This window comes from Marmota flaviventris, chromosome 10 (assembly GCF_047511675.1).
Source record: "Marmota flaviventris isolate mMarFla1 chromosome 10, mMarFla1.hap1, whole genome shotgun sequence".
Classification (NCBI taxonomy): Eukaryota; Metazoa; Chordata; class Mammalia; order Rodentia; family Sciuridae; genus Marmota; species Marmota flaviventris.
Window position 1 is genome coordinate 42,189,986 of NC_092507.1, and position 17,633 is coordinate 42,207,618.

Here is a 17,633-nt window from a genome sequence, read left to right on the forward strand (position 1 = left end):
TTTAAGCCTGTATGTAATCTTCTTATATATGTAATGGGAGAGGGAAACAAAGGCTGTGAGCAGTGAGAAGTTACAGCCCAAGTGGAACATGCGCAAAGAACCCACCGCCAGCAGATGCTCGTGAGCAGCGGCTACTGCTGTTTTCATGGTTGGAGTCTTAATTAAAAGTGTAAGCAATGGGTGTTCTGTGTCCACCCAGGGAATATAGCAAGCTGAGCTCTCACAGCTGGTGAGGCAAGAATGTGGGTACCAACCCCAGCACAAGACTCTCTGCTGCCCTATGTGCCCTGTCCTGAGAGGCACTACAGTTTGGTGTCAGGGAGTGGAAATGAGAGGGAGGGCTGTGTCCTACGGTACCCTCATTATTATTGCTGAGCTGGGGTCCCAGCTTCTTCCTGAATGCTGACTATATCTGACAGGCCAGGGCAGGTTGAGGGCAATTGACCCTTCAGGCCTCCTGTGGGTGAGCTGGGGCTGCCTATCCCCCACAACCAGCAGGTGTGCAGGGGTGAGGCCTTGAGGACCCCAGCCTGGACCTCTCAATTCTTGGGGCTCCTCTACATCAAACGTGTATTCAATTTATACCCTGCCCAGGCTTGGCCTGAGGGTCCAGGACTTGCTACAGAGCAGCAAAGTGGGAGAGAAGGAGCACAGGACAGGGAGCCAGGAGGCCTGGACTCCAGTTTTTGCTGTGCTGTTCTGCTGTGAGCCCTCATGTAAATCTCTGTCCCTTTCTGGCTCTCAGTTTCTTCATTGGGAAAGGGGCAGGGGATTTGATGAGATATAACCTTTCAGTGGAGAAGGTAGTTCCAGATGACGAGGCCCAGAAATGGCAGGGATGGTCTCTTTTCAGCACAAAGAGGATATCTCAGCACAGCAGGGCTCATCTCAGGCCTTGGGGAGCCCAGTCCTCCCTTGACTGACCTTGGGGCTGATATGCAGGGGCCAACTGGATTATGCCCCTCCCCAGGGGCTGAGGTCCCTTGACCCCCTGCTCTCCTCCTCCCCTCCCCATTCTTCCCAATCCAGTCCCCCCCTGGATTCTAGAGGGCTCCTGCATACTCCATACTATTTATAACATCACACCTTGCTCAAGTTGTCCTTTGTCTGAAAACCGTTTCTCCAAACTGCTTTCTTCCACTCTGTACTTAGATATCACCTCCTCCAAAAAGACATCCCTGATCACTTCTAATCTCTGAGGACCTCCCCTGAGCTCCCACAGTCCTCTAAATGTCACTCTAGAGTACAAGTTGGCAAACTTTCTCTGTAAAGGGCCAAAGAGTAGATATTTAAGCTGCAAGGGCCACATGGTCTCTGTCATACCACTAAATTCTGCCATTGTGGGGCAGAAGTCACCATAGACAATAGTTAAGAGTGAGCACAGCTGTGTGTAAATAAAAGTTTATTTATAAAAAAAGGCAGCAGGCTGTGGCCTATGGCATAATGACCTATGCTCTAGATCATCAGTGACTCCATAGCCCTACATGATTAGCTGTCCTCTCTGTCCTCCAACATGGTGATGTCAGGCTCCGCACAGGACCCAACTTGGTAGATTTCAGGGGGAAAGTGAACTAAATGTCTGGCCTCTGCTCCCACATATCAAGGGCCAGGACTCCACTTCTCCCCAGGAAGTTCCTTCCCATCGGCCAGCTTTATTGAACTCCTTCCATGGTCTGCTTGCTGCCCTGCAGGGATCTGGGGAGAGAGACTAGGTAGCTTGAATCCACTCCATTTCTTTTTTTCATGAAATCCTTGCAGTACATCTGCATTCTGAGCTTTCTTCACACTTTCCTTAGCCAGATGCCTCTACATGAAGGCTAGAAGAAACCCAAGGAATCAGAGTCCACCTACAGATGGGGAAGAACCTAAGTCGCAGAGAGGAAAGAAGCCGGCCCAGGAAAACCCAGCAAGGCAGGGACAAGAGCCAGCTCCCCTGTCTCTCAGCCCTCGGCCCCCAAGCAGCCCTCTCTGAGCTCTGCACAAAAGGTCATTGTCAATACCACTTCTTGATAAATCATACTCTGCAATCATTGTAAAGTGAACACCTGTATAAGCTGTGGCACCTGGGGAATTCTCCCCCATAGGAGTTCAGCATCCAAACAAAGAAGCAAATATTCTGAGTTTTTCTTTTTTTAACATTCCCCAGATGCTTCCTGGGTGGCAGTGTTGATGCTAGGGGTTTTTCTCATGAAGCCCAAGGACAAAGACTCGTTATATCCTCACTCAACATATGAAGAAACTTGGGCCCAGAGATGTTAAGTTACATGACCGAGGTCACATCTGAGAGGGAGCAGGGCCACAATTTGAATTTGCAGTCATATGTCTGCTCTTTCCCAACATACTCCCCAAATACACACTCGGCCGTAGAGGTGGAAGAAAAGCCCAAGGGTAGATGGGAAGGCCCTATGGAGGCTTCAGTCAGCATCACTGAGCCTCTGCCCTGGGAACACAGAGGAAACAAGCTAGTGGCTGGGAGCACAGAGCAAGAGGGTAAGTCTGGCAAGGATGGATGACCAGGCAGCACCCAGTAGACAGTGTTGTCAGGGCTATGTCCCTTGGTGCAGGACAGCCAAATGCCCTAGGGCGCTTTTCTGGCATTCTTGAAGCTCAGGGGTGAGCTTGGCCTGCCTGCATGTCCTAGACCCAGCAGGCACTGTGCAAGGAAGCCGAGCAGCCAAGCACCATCACAGTCCAGAGGGCAATTGAGACGTCATCCAGGCCCAGGAAACGGGGCTGCAGGGCTCGCAGTTCCATAGTGGTGTTTTGCAGAACTTATCTGTTCATTGTCTAGACCAGTGTGGTCATTTTCCACCCTGGCTCCTTTCATCCAAAATCCAGTGACTCTCTGGTAGCTCCTGTTACTCCCATTTACAGAAGAGGCACTTGAGGCTCAGGGAGGTAAGGATGGCAGCTGGCAGAGTGGGATTTCAGTTCTGTGTGACTGCTACCAAAGCTTGAGCTCCTCCCTCTAAGGCCCTCCACCATCCCAGTGTTCCCCAGCTAAGAAAGAGGACCCCAGAGAGGAAACACAGTGAAAGGCCTTTCAGATCCCAGGGACCATCGGACAAGGCAGTGAGGCAGGTCAGGCACTTAGCACAGAGGCACCTGCATGAAGCGGTCCCCTGCAATGTGGCCAGAAGTGTTCAGAAGAATTAACCTAGCCTGTGATGACCTGTTCTCTGCTAATGCACTGCCCTGAGGAGACTGAGGCAGCAGGGTCACTTTCAGGTTTGAAACTCAACTGAACTACCTTGGGAGGGCCCCACTGGAAGTGTACCACAGAGGGACTTAGCTTCAGAGCTAAGATTGAATCCTGGCATGGCTGCAGCCTCACTGGGTGACACTGGACAAGTAAGTCCCTTCTCTCTCTGAAACAGTGGCACAGTGGCTTCCCATGCAGCACTGCCACAAGGCAAAAGTTTTCTCTTGGGGAGCTCAGTGAACATCCCAGCATCGGATCATTCAGTGTAACAGGTCCCGGAGTCCTCATCAAGGGAAGGGGCTGAGCTATTGTCCTGGGGCTGTCAGAGTAAGCCATGCCAGACCCCACTCTCCTGGCCTTGGCTCTGATTCCCAAGACGATTCCCCAGCTGGGCTGGAGGCCGTGGCTCCGTTTCCAGGGATTTATGTCCCTCTATGCCAGTCTGCCCCTTGGACAATGCCCACCTCTGTGAGTCCCTATACTCCACAGCCCAGGAGTGATACATAGTCATCCAGGGTCTGCGACATCATAATCTGGTGCCATGGTAACAGATGGGCTGCCACAAAAGACTTGAGATTCCAGAGGGCAGTAAGGAGGGGGTGACCCCAGGGCAGAGCAGAGTGGGAAATCCAGGACAAAAGAAATTGGGAGCTGCAATTTATAAGGAACACAGGCCAAGGAAAGCATCAGATGGTCCAGGGCCAATTGGACTCTGCTTTGCCATTTCTGGGTGGTGTGATGTTATTCAAGTTACACAACTTCTCTGAGCCTCATTTGCTTCATCTGCATTCAGGGATACTGTCCTTGCTTTACAAAACGCAAAGGGTTTGGGGATAAGGATGGCACTAGGGCTTTAAAAAGCAGAAAAAGTGAGGATTGTGAAGTCAGCGCCCTGGCCCCAGCAGCTGCATGCAATGCGGGGTCCATCAGTTGGCCTGTCTGGGCCTGCCTCCTCATCGGGAAATGGAGGCATGGTGCTGACTGATTCTTAAGCTCGTCTCAGCAAACCCAGGGGCTGTGATCTTGTGAAATTATTATGATCACTCAGCACCTCAAAGCTTCCCCGCCCCTGAAGCCTCCTTCCCTGAGACAGTATACACCCTTACACTGCTCCCACCCTCACTCCCCGCAGCCCAGTGCAGACAGGGCTTCAAAACAAAGACTCATCAGGGCTGCCCAGAGCTGCTCCACGTGCTTTCCGCAATCCAGCGTTCCACCATGTCAGAGCCCCTTCCATTTTAAAAGCCCAAAGAGAGGTGCCTTCTCAAGGCCACAGCTCATGCCTGAAGGTGCACTTGAACCCAGGTATTAACTTCCAATCCCGCTGTGTAGGCCAGGAAGCTGGGGAATGGCCAACTGAGGAGGGCACTGCATTCAAGGAAGAGTCAGCTAAGCTGTGGGAGTGGGGCAAGGGATGAAGGGTGTTTCAGAAAGAGGGATAACAGCGCCTGGGGGTGCAGGAGCCAGTCCTCCTGTGCGGGAGGCTAGTGGCAAGGGGCCTGGGAGCTCCACCAGGCCAGGGCCAACTCGGCCCACGGGGCAGAGGCTCAGCACAGGGCCTGGCTTTCCTTGAGCTCCCAAGACCTCCCCAGCCTCTTGCCAAGCCCATGGCTGCTATTTCGCAGCCAGCGAAACCCAAGGCTGAGCTGCCAGAGCTTGCTTTGGAATTCAGTGAGAATGGCAACATGGATATTTGGCCCCTAGCAGAGGAAGGACAGAAGGCAGGGAGCAGGCCAGGGAGCTATCCACCCAGACATATGGAATGACATCATTTTTCCCCTTGGAGATTCACAATGCCCACGGCTTACCAAAGGCCCTGAGATGGCCCATAGCAGATATCTGGTTCACTGTTTGCCCCAGCTCTTCCAAACTTGTTTAAGAAACTCCTTTTTTGGATGCCATGCCTATTATTTCCCAAGTCAAAGTGGCCCAATGAGCCTTACCTGGGAAAACACAGGGTGGTACAAGCCCCTCATCCTACAGATAAGAAGACAGGCTTAGAAGGACTGGCTACAGTCACCCGGCAGTCTGGCACCCAGCTGTCATGTCTCTGGGCCAGCACCAGACCAGGAACAACAGAAGTTGTTCACAGAGCACTCAGCCCAGAATGGAGCTGAGGGAACCTCTCTGGGAAGACCCCAGTCCTCTGAGCAGGGCCTTTTTGAGAGGAGGGATCAGGACAGAGAGAGGGGATAGAGACCAAGCCACCTGGATCAGGGAGATGAGAGAAAGATCAAGGATGCAGTCTGCTCTCTGGTTTCCTGGGCTACAGAAAGACGCAGAGCAGAGACCTATAAGAAAAGGTGGGCTCCAGCGCAACACTGTTGCTGAGCCGCCTGGACTGGGGTTCTTCCCCTCCTGGGGCAGGTGAGAGACTGAGAGCAAAGACCTAAAGCCTCCACCTTGGACCCTGGTACACACAGGGGACTCAGCTGTTCCCACTTCCTCTCCCAGGCTAGGGCCAGCACTAGGTGGCTTGGCTCCCTCTATAGTCAGCCCTAAGGCAGCTGGGCCACTTGTACTGGGTGGGGTCGGGGAGATGAAAGGGCTGCTCCTCACAGCTACCCTTCTGCAGAGCTCGCCGGGCCCTGGCGTTGCCAAGACGACCACTGCAGCAGAAGGGAGATCCGGGGTGGGGGCAGGGGGCGTGCCAGCCCGCCCTTGGACTACTAACCTGGCAGGCAGATTTAAATGACAGCCCAGGAAGCTACTATTAAACTGTCACCACAGTCAACAGGACGACAGACTCCGGAGTGTTCTCTGGCTGCAGCAGCAACACAGCAGGAGTGAGACGGGGAGGAGACTGTGGCCTGAGCAACCTGCACCTCCACCCAGGAGACCTCGGCTGCCTGTGTCCACCCACTGCCAGAGTCACCCTCTTAGGACAGGATGGGTCTTGGCACGGAGCTGGGGCACAGTGCAAGGCCTGGCAAACTTTGTGTTTCATTTTTAAGCAGAGGAACCCTTTTCCCAAGTGAAATTCTAATGTATAAATAGATAAAAATAGAGCTGCACTGTTGGAAGCAGGGCCAGAGACAGGGGACCCCATCAGCTGTTGCCCCATCACTCAATGCCCTGCTGGGGCCTCTGTCAAGCCCTGGGGCTCAGAGCCCATCAGTGGCTGCTTTGGGATTCAGCAGTTCAATTCCTAACCCCTCCCCAGGCATGTGACGTCTCCAAAGAGCCCATGGGTCTATTATAACATTTAAGATGCTTTCATGGGTTTTGGATTCTAATTTTCTAAGGGCCCACATTTCTAAGACCACCACAACAAAAATTTGCACATCCCAAGCTCCTGAGACAAGATTCCATGACAAACACTCCCAGAGTCAGACATGTCAATAGGCCGTGGATGGCTAAGATTCCATCCCTGCCAGGGACTGTTCTGAGTTCAAGCTCCACACGCTGTCAATCTCTGGCTCAGGGCTCTAGGCGGTGCTGGGAGGCAACTGTTCCTAGTGTCCTGACACCCATGAATGTGGTGGGTGGGGCTCATCTTTCTGCTGTGTTGGCTCAGGCAAGTGACATCGGAGTGCCCTTTCTCTGCCACCCTCCCATTCCACCTGAGAATGAGAAGGAGGAAGCGGCAGGTGCAGAGGAGGTGCTTGACAAGTGAGGGTTTCGGGGAAAGCTTGAAAGGGTGAAAGGGGTGACACAGGAAGGATCACTTTTGGGTGAAGGCATCTTTGCTTTTAAATTGGAAAAAGTTTCCCTCAAAATGTCCAGACCCGAAGCTGGGGCTGTGGCTCAGTGGTAGAGTGCTTGCCTGGCATGAGTAAGGCACTGGGTTCGATTCTTGGCACCCCATATAAATAAATAAAATAAAGGTCCATTGACAACTAAAAAATATAAATTAAAAAAAAAATGTCCAGACCCCATTGCACTAAGAAGTTAGGCACTCTAGCCACGCCGCATCATCAGACAGACAAAACCACCCAAAATGAGGTGCTGAGTTTGAGCAGGCTGAGGGTCACAGGGACTCATTTTGAGGCAGGAAGTGCCGTTTGTCATCTGTCCCTCAGACATGCTCAGCAAGATTTGGGCTGGGCTGAGGGATAACTGGGGAGTGTCAGGATCATTCAGTGTCCTGTGGTTGTGACAGAGGACACAGTGTCATTCTGTGATCTGGTTGAATCACCACATCCCATCCAAAAAATGGGATTTCCCTACCACCTCAACTGGGGCTCTTGGAGGGGATGCTCTCTCCCCCTCTAAGGAGGGAGGCCCAGAAAGGGGGAGAAACTTGAATAGAATAAGACTTCATAGCCTGACCCTTCACTGGGTCTTATGGCAAGTGGGCTCTCCACGAATACCCATGGCCTCTTCCCACTCAGGGCCTCACAGTGAGATGAGGCCCCCTCCAGCTGGCATTCTGGATCTGTGACCTCATGACACAGATGGTCCCTCCAAAAAGGTCACCTGGAGCTTTCCCAGCCAATACCTCCTTCAGACCCCAGCACATCCGAACTGCTCCTGGACACTGCCTGACCCCACCCGGCTGTCACCAAGGGAGGCCCAAGCCCTAGCTTGGGCATGTGGGACTCCCTGTCGCCACAGGGAAGATGAGCGCCTCTGAGAGACCGACGACAAAGGGGTCTTCCTGTCCCAGTGATTTGTGGATACAGGCAGGAGGTATTGAACCAATGATAGGAGGGGGCCAGAGGGAGGCGAGGGCAGGATGGGACCAGCAGGAGTCTCTGGCTGGCGCCTGCCAAGGAACCAAACATGATGCAAGTTGCTGTTTGGAGCAGGCGACACACCGGAAAAATGGCCCGACTCAGGCCCATCTCCTGGGCTTGGGCCAGTCCCACTCTGGATTTTGGTTAGTGATTTTGAAATCCCTAGGACTGGACTATAGGTCCCAGGGAAACAGCCAGAAGAAAATTCATGATATCCTGTAAGCAGAAGCCTCCAGAGGGCAGGAGGCAAGGCTGGGAAGCCCTTTGGGGCCTCCAACCTAGGATTCTGCTTGGCTCCGGGTCTGCGTTCCCCTCCTCAGAGGGAACTCGGCCTCCTCTGACCAGAAGACCTTCCCACTCCACTCCAGTCAGGCCACTGGAGCTGACAGGTCCATGGTCTGCCTCTCTTGGGCAGGCCTCAGGGCTCACACGGGCTCCTCACACTCAGGGCTGTGTTCTTGCCACCAGCCCCCCCAGTGGAAGGAGGTGCTCTTCTTCTCTAACGCGGCTGCAAAGGCTCCAGATCTCATTCCAGCCCCAATATGCTGCATGACACTAGGCAGGTCTTTCAGTCCCCACTAACTGCGGCCAGGGCCAAGGAAGCCAGGCTAAAGGGCCCTGAGAACCCCAGACCTTACAGGGTGCAGACATTGCCTTCAATGGAGGGAATGACAGAGTAATGACCCCACCTATCTGGGGAAGAGCAGTTGGTCCCTCCTCCCCACCCAGAGGTCAGGGCACTCAGGCCCCTGCTGTGATCAGTATTGTCAGTGCAGCACCCTCTCCGTGCATTAGGCAGCAGCTGCTCATGCTGAGAGGCTGCAAGGAAAATGCAAATGCTTTCAGCAATTAGGCTGCTAGGAGAAGTGTTTCAGAGAGGAGAGGAGCCCTACCGGCCCATCTTGATGACAAATGGGCAGCGACACCCTGTTATTGGGAAATCCATCTCCTGGTGCCGGGCCTGCGCCTCTCCACGGCGCACCTCCGTGCTGGGCCTGGGCTTTTTGCCAGTAAGTGTGGGGCAAGTCGTGCCTAGGAGACCGGTGGGAGCTCTCTGCCACTCCCAGTTCCACAGCAGCCATCCAGGGAGCTTCTGCTCACCTGTGTGCCCAGTAGGAGGCCTGCAGCTTAGAGGTGGCTATGATATTATCAAGGCCTATGCCAGGGAGACTGCTGGTTAATTGGGACACAGTGTAAGAATATTCAACTGAGGCCGGGCGTGGTAGTGAACACCTGTAATCCTAATGGCTCGGGAGGAGGAGGCAGGAGGATCTCGAGTTCAAAGCCAGCATCAGCAATTTAGCAAGGCACTTAGCAACTCAGTGAGACCCCGTCTCTAAATACAATACAAAATAGGGCTGGGGATGTGGCTCAGTGGTTGAGTGCCCCTGAGTTCAATCCCCAATACCTCTACCTGCCAAAAAAAAAAAGATATTCAACAGAATGGGGTTAGCGTGGGGCATTCTGGATCTGCGACCTCATGACACAGATGGGTTGGGGGTGGGAGGCAGGTTCTGGCTGTGCTCTGTGGCTTTTGTCTAAGTCCCCTGCCTTCTCTGTGCCTTGCTGTCTTCCTCCATGGCAAGATAGATTGGACAAGTTCAGCTCCAAGTTCCCCCAGGCCCAGGACAAGGCAAACTATGGTAGACAACAGGAGCTGGTCCCCAGACCCTCACCATCCAATCCTGTGGCTCCAAGTGAGGGGTTATAAATCCATGATCAGCAGCTACTGTCCTCCCAAAGGCATCTCCATAATCAGAGAGCCATCTTTTCTTGTCCTGCTGCCTCCCTATATCCCCTATAATGTGTTCAAGGGCCTTTGCAGGGGACACAGGATCTCTTCAACTGCCTTGATCCCTGGCCACCTGCCTCTCATAACCACTCAAGGATGACGGACAGCCATAGGCCTTCCCACTGGCACCTTGACTCATGCAGCTCCACCAGGCAGAGGGCCCTTCTCTCTCCATAACCCTCAAGGCCAGCTCAAGCATCAGCTTGATGATATCAATTCCCCCCACCCCCAGCAAAGCAGAAATGAGTGGACCCCACTGTGGCCCTTGGGGGCACGGAGCACCAGGGGTGGAATATTAAGCAAGCTGGACTCTCCCACACGGTGCTTGTTTTACCACCACATTTTTGGCAGTCCAGCCCCAGGTAGTGCCTTTGGGAAGCCCTGTGGGCTGCGCCACCCTGGCTGTCAGTGCTGGGGTGAAGATCTGCAGGCTTGCTGGACAGCTCTCATCTCCCTGCGGATGGTTCAGAGAGACCCCGGAGCCCTCCACCAGCCCAGAGCAGGCTCCGCAAGTCATCCCAGTAGCTCAGCAAGCCAGTGACATGGCTGGAGCTGGGCTCAGATACAGGCAGACCCTGGCCAGTCAGAAAATATCTAGTCGGACCCTTGGCTGTGAGAAAGCCCTTTGGGGGGCTTCTTTGGGGATTTCCACAAAGCCAGGCCAGGGTTGGGGAAATCTTGGGCACCACACCAGGCTGTTCTTGACTTCTGGGATGACCTTGGACAAGCCCCTAACCTCCTGTGCCTCAGTCTCCTCCTCTAAAGAGGAGGAAAGAGGCAGGTTTTCCTCATGCACCATTTGAAGGCCTGCCTCACAGGTGAGAGCAGAAAGGGACCAACAGGGGGCACTCCAGGTGTGGGGCAGAGAGAGAGGGTCATGGCGGTTAGCCTGCCCCCACAGGGGAGGCAGGCTTGTGGCTGGAAGAGGAGGACAGCAGAGAATGGGGCTCAGGGTAAGTGCTTAATGGAGAGAGTGAAGGCAAGGGCACAAGAGGCACATCAGCTCAGCAGTGGGGACCGTGGGGGAGTTTAGGAGCCAAGGAGACCATGATACTGGGATACAGCTGAGCTTAAAGAAAAAAATGAGAGGTGAATCTTCCTTCATAGGGTTAATTGAAAGCTGAGGAAACAAGGACCTGATATAAAAGCCACAACCTAGAGCAAGATAAGATGGTCTTGATGAGCACAGAAGGTGGTGAAGTCACTGTGTGGCCAAGCACACTCACTTCTCCTCTGTCCCTCAATGCTCAGCTGTAAGAGGAGGATGTAATCTCCAAACCTTCACTCTGCCAAGCGAGGGCCAAGGTGGGGGGTCACTGCCCAGAAGAGCCTTAGGTAGACCCCCAAAGGAAGCAGTGATTTTGGCTGGCATCAATGGGGGTGGGAAGCCCATTCTGAGAAAGTGTGTTTGATCCAGAAGGAAAAGGTAGATTCTTAAAGCAGATGGAGATGGCTGTTTCTGGCTTCTTAGTGCATTTGGAAGGAAATGGGGTCCATTCTCCAAAGCCCTTTAACCTCCCCCACTATTGGTTCCAGTGAGAGCGTGTGGTCCCAACCTCCACCCAGCAGCAGATTCCTCCACAATACTGTCCCCAGGCAGAAGCTCCCACTGAGGCCCCTGCACCATTATGTCCAGCCTGAGGGCAGCCTGTAGCCATGTTAAAAGCAAAGGACTCAGGGCTGAGGTCCTGGGAGCAATCTTTATCATAGGTGAGTTAACCTACTGGAGCCTCATTTTCCTCACTAATGAAACAGGACTAGCCATCTTGGGTGGTGAGATGTGAAGGAGACAGTAGATGGCAAAATCATCTGGAGAATCCTATGGCCCCACAGAGGCAGGGGGGTCCTGGAGGGTGATGCTGTTTATTGTTGGTTTCCTATCACCAACTCTTCTGGAGGCTCTCCCACTGGGACTCTGGGGACAGCTGATAGCAGATGAGCAAGGAGCTTGGCTCAGGTCCCTGGTTCTCTCCTCCTGAACAGTGCTGGGAGGGGCTGGTCCACATGGGACACTATAGGGAGGCTCAGGAGGAGCCAGAGGGGACTGGAGACAGAACACACCTGGAACTTAGGTGTTGGAGGCCACCTGATCCAACCCTCAGATTTCATTAATGAGGAAAATGCAGTCTGAGGCCACACTCCCAAGGCCACCTCAGCAAAGCAACTACACTCCTTCCCAAAACCCAGTCATGGAAGAGAACTTCAGCCTAAGAGACTCACAGAATCACAAAATAGTCCTAGAACCACATAATAGAATCTCCGCCTCGGGGAGGATCTTAGAATCTTTAAAACACAATCCCAAAGTCATCAGACCTATTCAGCCAAAGGTTTAGGCCCAGAGAGTTAACAGAATCTTTCCAATTTTGATATGGCAGAGAATCTCAGACTCACAATAGAACAGAATCCTAGAAGCTCGAAGTCACAAGATCTAATCCAGGTGCCAGAAACAGCGATGGCCTGCCCCTCCCCCCACCCACCAGTGCAGGAATCCTGTTCCCACCGCTGACATATGGCCATTCGGCCCTCTTGAATACTCTCAGCAACAGGGGCCTCACTCAGCTGTGCCGGCTGGAGGCTGGACACGTTCCCTCCTCCTGAACAGGGAGGGAAATAAGTTCTCAACAGGAGATCCCCACTTTGTACAAATGGATTTTTCACCCCTCCTTGTTCTTTGGCTCTGGTCAGAAAGATTCCCAGGGAAGTGGAAAGAAGCCAAGAACTGCCACGAAATGACTTTAACCAGCAGACAGGCTGGTAATAGGTTTCGGTGGGAAAAAGGAAGGAGAGGGGCGATTAATTCCAACTTGCGATGCGATAAAGGAAATTAAGGCATAATACGGAGGAGGCAGCAGTTCCATTAACCTGCGTGGAATACCAATTACCTCGGGCTTCTCAAAATTGCTAGAAATAAAGAGAAAACCCCAAAAGAGAGCGGCTGTGGCCCAAGGCTCATCTGGATTAGGCTGTTTGTTTGCCCTGGCACCCTAATGATGGGAATGAGGGAAATTCCCGGTTTCCTGGGAGACAGCCGTGCAGAGTGGGAGGAAAGGCAGGCCCACGCGCAGCCGCTGGTCCACTTGGCAAGGGTTCAAGGTGAAGGGTCCCAGGCCGCTGCAGGGAGAGCTCGGGGCAGAGGCTGCAAGCCTCCTCTTGCTCAGCTTTCTCTAGGGTTCACCTTTAGTCCCATGTTTTGGGAGAGGACCTGGGAGGGCTAAGCTCCTGCCAGCTCCCGTCCTAGCTAGAAAGTCTCAGGTCTCGCTGCTGGAAGACAAAGAATCAAGCAGGAGCCTCCTGAAGGCCAGGCACCCTGCTAGGTGCTGGTGAGTCCTGCAGTTAGAAAAGACCTTGAGGACATGCCCTGCCTCAGGGTATTGGTTCTGGGAGGGTAGGCTCAGGGATCTGGTTGAGACCACCACCCATCTGAGGCCAGCCCGGAGAAAGAAGGAGCATGGGCAGTTAATGGCCATGGGCCACAGCACAGTGCCTCCAACCAGAGCTGGGCAAGAGGAGGCAGACATGGTGTGGGAGGTGAGCAGAGGTGAGGAGTGGGGCCAGATGCCAGGCAAACTCACTCCCACAAACTCACTCCCACAAACTCACTCCTGGCCCACACCTCAGCCACTCCTACCATTTCTCAGAGCCCCTTATACAGGATGCCCAGTAGCTTGGGGTCCCCAGTCAGCATGGCTCTCAGAGTAAGATAAGTCCCACTATAGCTTGGATGGTGAGGAAGCCAGTTCTGAAACAGCCTGCCATATGAACACTGCCCACCACCCCAGGATGTCACCACTCACCTGGCTCTTGTCTTCTTTTTTTTCGTGGGGGGGGGGGTTGGTACTAAGGATTTAACTCAGGGGCACTCAACCACTGAGCCACATCCCCAGCTCTATTTTGTATTTTATTTAGAGACAGGGTCTCACTGAATTGCTTAGTGCCTTGCTTTTGCTGAGGCTGGCTTTGAACTCATAATCCTCCTGCCTCCTCCTCCGGAGCCATTGGGATTACAGGTGTGCACTACCGCGCCAGCTCTGGGTCTTATCTTCTAGTGAACATTTCCTTTGGAGATCTGGGAGATTCTAGTCTGCTGCTTGCTGTGGCCTTCCTCCTGTCAGCAGCAGGTTAAGGCACTCAGAGCTCAAATCTTGGTGTTGTCCCTTACTAGCTGTGTGACCTCAGGCAGGTTACTCAGCTTCTCTAAGCCTGTGTTCTCTTTCCTCATCCAAAACTCTGATGGGTAGTTGGTTGTGAGATCAGTACTCACACAACTTTCATGATGAAAGTTGCCCCTGTGTTCCTCAGCTGCTGTGGTAGCACCCCCACCCCAGGCTATGTGTACAGTGGGCCCTTAAGCAGTCTTTGCTAGTTTTCAAAGGGGGCCTAGTCGCTGCTGTCCTGCACCACCTGGCTCTTCTGTGACTTATTTTCTCTGTGTATAAACTAGAAGAGAGAGGAGGCTGAGGTGAGTTGAATTATCACCAGGCAGCCAGCCAGGCTCCCAGGGCAACTGGTTTCAGGAGCAGTTCCCCAGCTAATCACCCAATGATCATAACCCCAAGCAGGGCATGGTGCCACTGGCCTGCCTGGATACACAGGCAGCAATGGAAGTCCAGCCACCTACTTTCCCTGCTGCCTCTACTCCTGTCCCACACTAGTGAGAACAGGTCCTCTAGGAGGCCTCTCCCCAACCCATGTGTAGGGACCAAACCTAGGGAGAGTGATGTGGGGAAGGGAGGGGAGCAGAAAGGTGCCCAGCCACCTGTTTCTGGGTGAAGTTCAAGTCTGCCTGTGCTGAGCCCATGTGAGGCCTGGTTTGCTGGAAGGCCAGGGTATTCAACGAACACACCTTCCTCATTCTCTGGGAGTAGAAGTGAAGGACCCCTTCATATAATCTATTGGGAACCCAAGAAGACCTCTTCCAGCCCACAGACTCATCTATCCCTATCAAACCAGCAGCTCATGGGAAGCAGGACAAGATCTGCACAGGCAGGCACCAGGGGATACTTCAGAGTATGAGATGGATGAATGAACGATGAATGAATGAATGAGGACTGGGTCTTTTCAATCTATACAGGATTTACAACCAAAGATACAAACCAGACTTAACACCCAGTATTCTGTGTACTTGGTAAAAACAATAGTCATTAAACCATTGCTTTAAAATCCGTCATTCATGACCTGAAACTTTAAGGTCTCTCCAATTGGATGGCACCACGTGTCCTTCCCTGCAAATGGACAAGCCACCTTTGGTATCCCCTTTCTCCCTCTTCAAAGACAGGGGTATGGTACCAAGGAGAGCAGGGTCCTCGGTTCTGGCCCCAGTTCTACCTATGAGCTGCTTGCCATCTCATGCTCCCTGGGACTCAGTGTCATTACCTATTGAGAGCCTGTGCCTGCTCTACTTCATCACCATGAGCCACATGTAGGGAGCTGAAGCTGGAGGACAGAGCTAGCAACCAGGCAGATGGTTCTGGGGGATGGAATAGTTCCAGTCTGTAAGGCTGCAGGACGCACCAGCCTCTGTCCTAGGCCTCACATCCTGGCCTGCTCCTCAGGAGACCTTGGGGACACGTGGACTTGGGCCTTGGTCCTGGCCCCAATCATAATATAATGGCTGCCTCTGAGCCTTGCCCTCATCTCACCCCAAGGTTTACAAAGCTCTTTGCATATGCCTCCTCATTTAGTCCTCACAACCCCCTGTGATGTTCAGAGAAGGACAGGATGGGCCCAGTCACAAAGAAAGAAGACCATCATGCCCAGTGTTCCCTAGCAGCCCAGCGGCTTCCTCCAAGAAATGGTAAGAACATAGGATCTGCAATGGGGATTCTGAACTTGCCCCAGGACAGCCTGAGAAATAGGAGTGGTATCCTTTCAGGAGCCTCTCTGAGCCTCCATGAAAATCTAACAGCACAAAAGATGCCAAAGGCACAAAGTGCTGGCCAGGGCACCACACTGGGCTTCAGTCCTGGCACTCCACACTCTGGCTCTGCGCTTGAACAGGCCTGGGTTTCCCCATCTGTCAAACAAGGGACAAAGATTCCTGCCCTGCACTCACCCCAAGAGGCCAGCTGTACACTTGCCAAACCCACCCCTGTCCCACCTGCTACCCAGCCCATCTGCGACCACCATCTCAGACATGAAGGCTCAAGAGATCCCCCGTCCACTCTTTTTTTTTTTTTTTTTTTTTTGGTACCAGGGATGGAATCCAGGGCACTCAACTACTGAGCCATATCCCCATCCCTTTTTATTTATTTATTTTTAAAATTTTGAGAAAGGGTCTCACTAAGTTGCTTAGGTTTTTCTATAAGTTGCTGAGGCTGGCTTTGAACTTGTGATCCTCCTGCCTCAGCCGCTCAAGATGCTGGAATTACACATGTGCACCCAGCACAAGAGGCCCTATTTGCACCCAAACCAATCAGATTCACAGCACCCAAAAGCCAGGACTGGGCATAGGTCACACACAGAAGTGTGCTCAGACAGTCGTGCAGACCCTCAGGCACACACATACAGATGGGCACATGTGCACAGTGGCACACAACACCTAGTTGCACACTCAGATGAACATGTTCAGACATACATATCATGTTGTGCACATGTGAAGCACACAGGCCACATACCCACACATGCACAGGTGGCTTCGTATGATGCTCACATACTGCAGACAAATATGCATAGATTTTTTTTTTCCTGCCTCTCCTGTGACAGCCAGATGGTGGGATTCTCCCACAGGGCTACCATTTAATGCTCTAATTAATTAAAAAAAAATTCTAGATACACCAAATCTGGGTTTATTCCAAATGTCCCACGCCTGGCCCAGTCTGAAGCCAAGGAGGGCAGCAGGAACAAGGGAGAGGGAGTCAGGATGTGCACAAAAGAGGCCCCACCTCCCTCTTGGTGGGTAGATACCTAGCTAGCAAGTGAGAGGGCAAGAGCCACCCACCGACAATGTGGGAATGACCCTGGTTCCAAGGGTGTCCCATGACCCAGGAGGGGAAGAGATGCAGGGTGGAGGTGTTTGCCGACACTGAAGTAGGCTCAGGGTTGCATGACCAAGCCCAACCCTCCTTCACTGAGCCCTACTGCGTGCAGAGTGAGCTTCCCAAGCCGTGGGAGGAAACTGAAGGGGATGGTGGGTGCACAAAGCACAGAGCCAGCAGGCTGCTGTGAGATGGGGATGAGGCATAGAGCTGAGGGCGGTGCGGAGTGCAGGGCCCGCCTGGCTCCCTCCCTCCGCCTCCCTGCCTACTTGCCCCCAGCAAGCTGCCAGCTCCCGAGGCCCAGTGATCCTCCTTGCCCAGGTCCTGCCCTCCAGGCCTTTCCCCTGCCTTACCCAGCATGGTTATTGCTGCTATTTGGGAAAATACAGCAATATATTTACCGCCTCACTTATGAGTAATTTGCTGTCAGGGGCTCTGCATTAGCAGAGAGCTGAATTAACAAGGCTTAATTAACATTAATGTTGTGACAGATCTCAACTGGAGTCGGAAAATCCCCCAATCCTCGCGCCCAGGCCCAGGCCTGTGTTTCCCTGTTCACATGGCCCAGGGAAGGCCACCTGGGGAGCTGTGTCTTTCCCAGGATTAGGAGGAATTTGGGATCTGGAGGCACTCAGGAGATCAGTCCAGGAAGCCAGGTGCCCCTGCATACCAGTTCCAAAGGGGCTCTCACACCAAGTCCTTTGTCTCTTGCCCAGTGCAGTGGCTGACACATGGGCTCCAGACAGCAAGAGACCACAGTCTGAATCCTGTTGCCACCTCCTACGTGCCAAGTGACCCTGGGTGAGTCCCCACACTTCTCTGTGCCTCATCACCCCCATCAGCAGAGACAGGAGAAAACCCCCTCATAAGATGTTGAAAGATCATGAGGTCACACATGGAAAGGTGCTCAGAGATCTTCATTCCAAACCCCAGAAGGCTCCAGAGTGAGTGACATTGAGTTTGCTGATCTCATCACCTTGGTCAGT

At 53.0% G+C, this 17,633-nt stretch overlaps 1 protein-coding gene across 3 annotated transcripts in view; it reads right to left on the reverse strand.

Moving 5' to 3' along the window:
- Positions 1-17,633, reverse strand: part of Lrp8 (LDL receptor related protein 8) — an 81,375-nt gene that overhangs the window by 46,803 nt on the left and 16,939 nt on the right. The gene's annotated exons all lie outside the window — the stretch shown is intronic.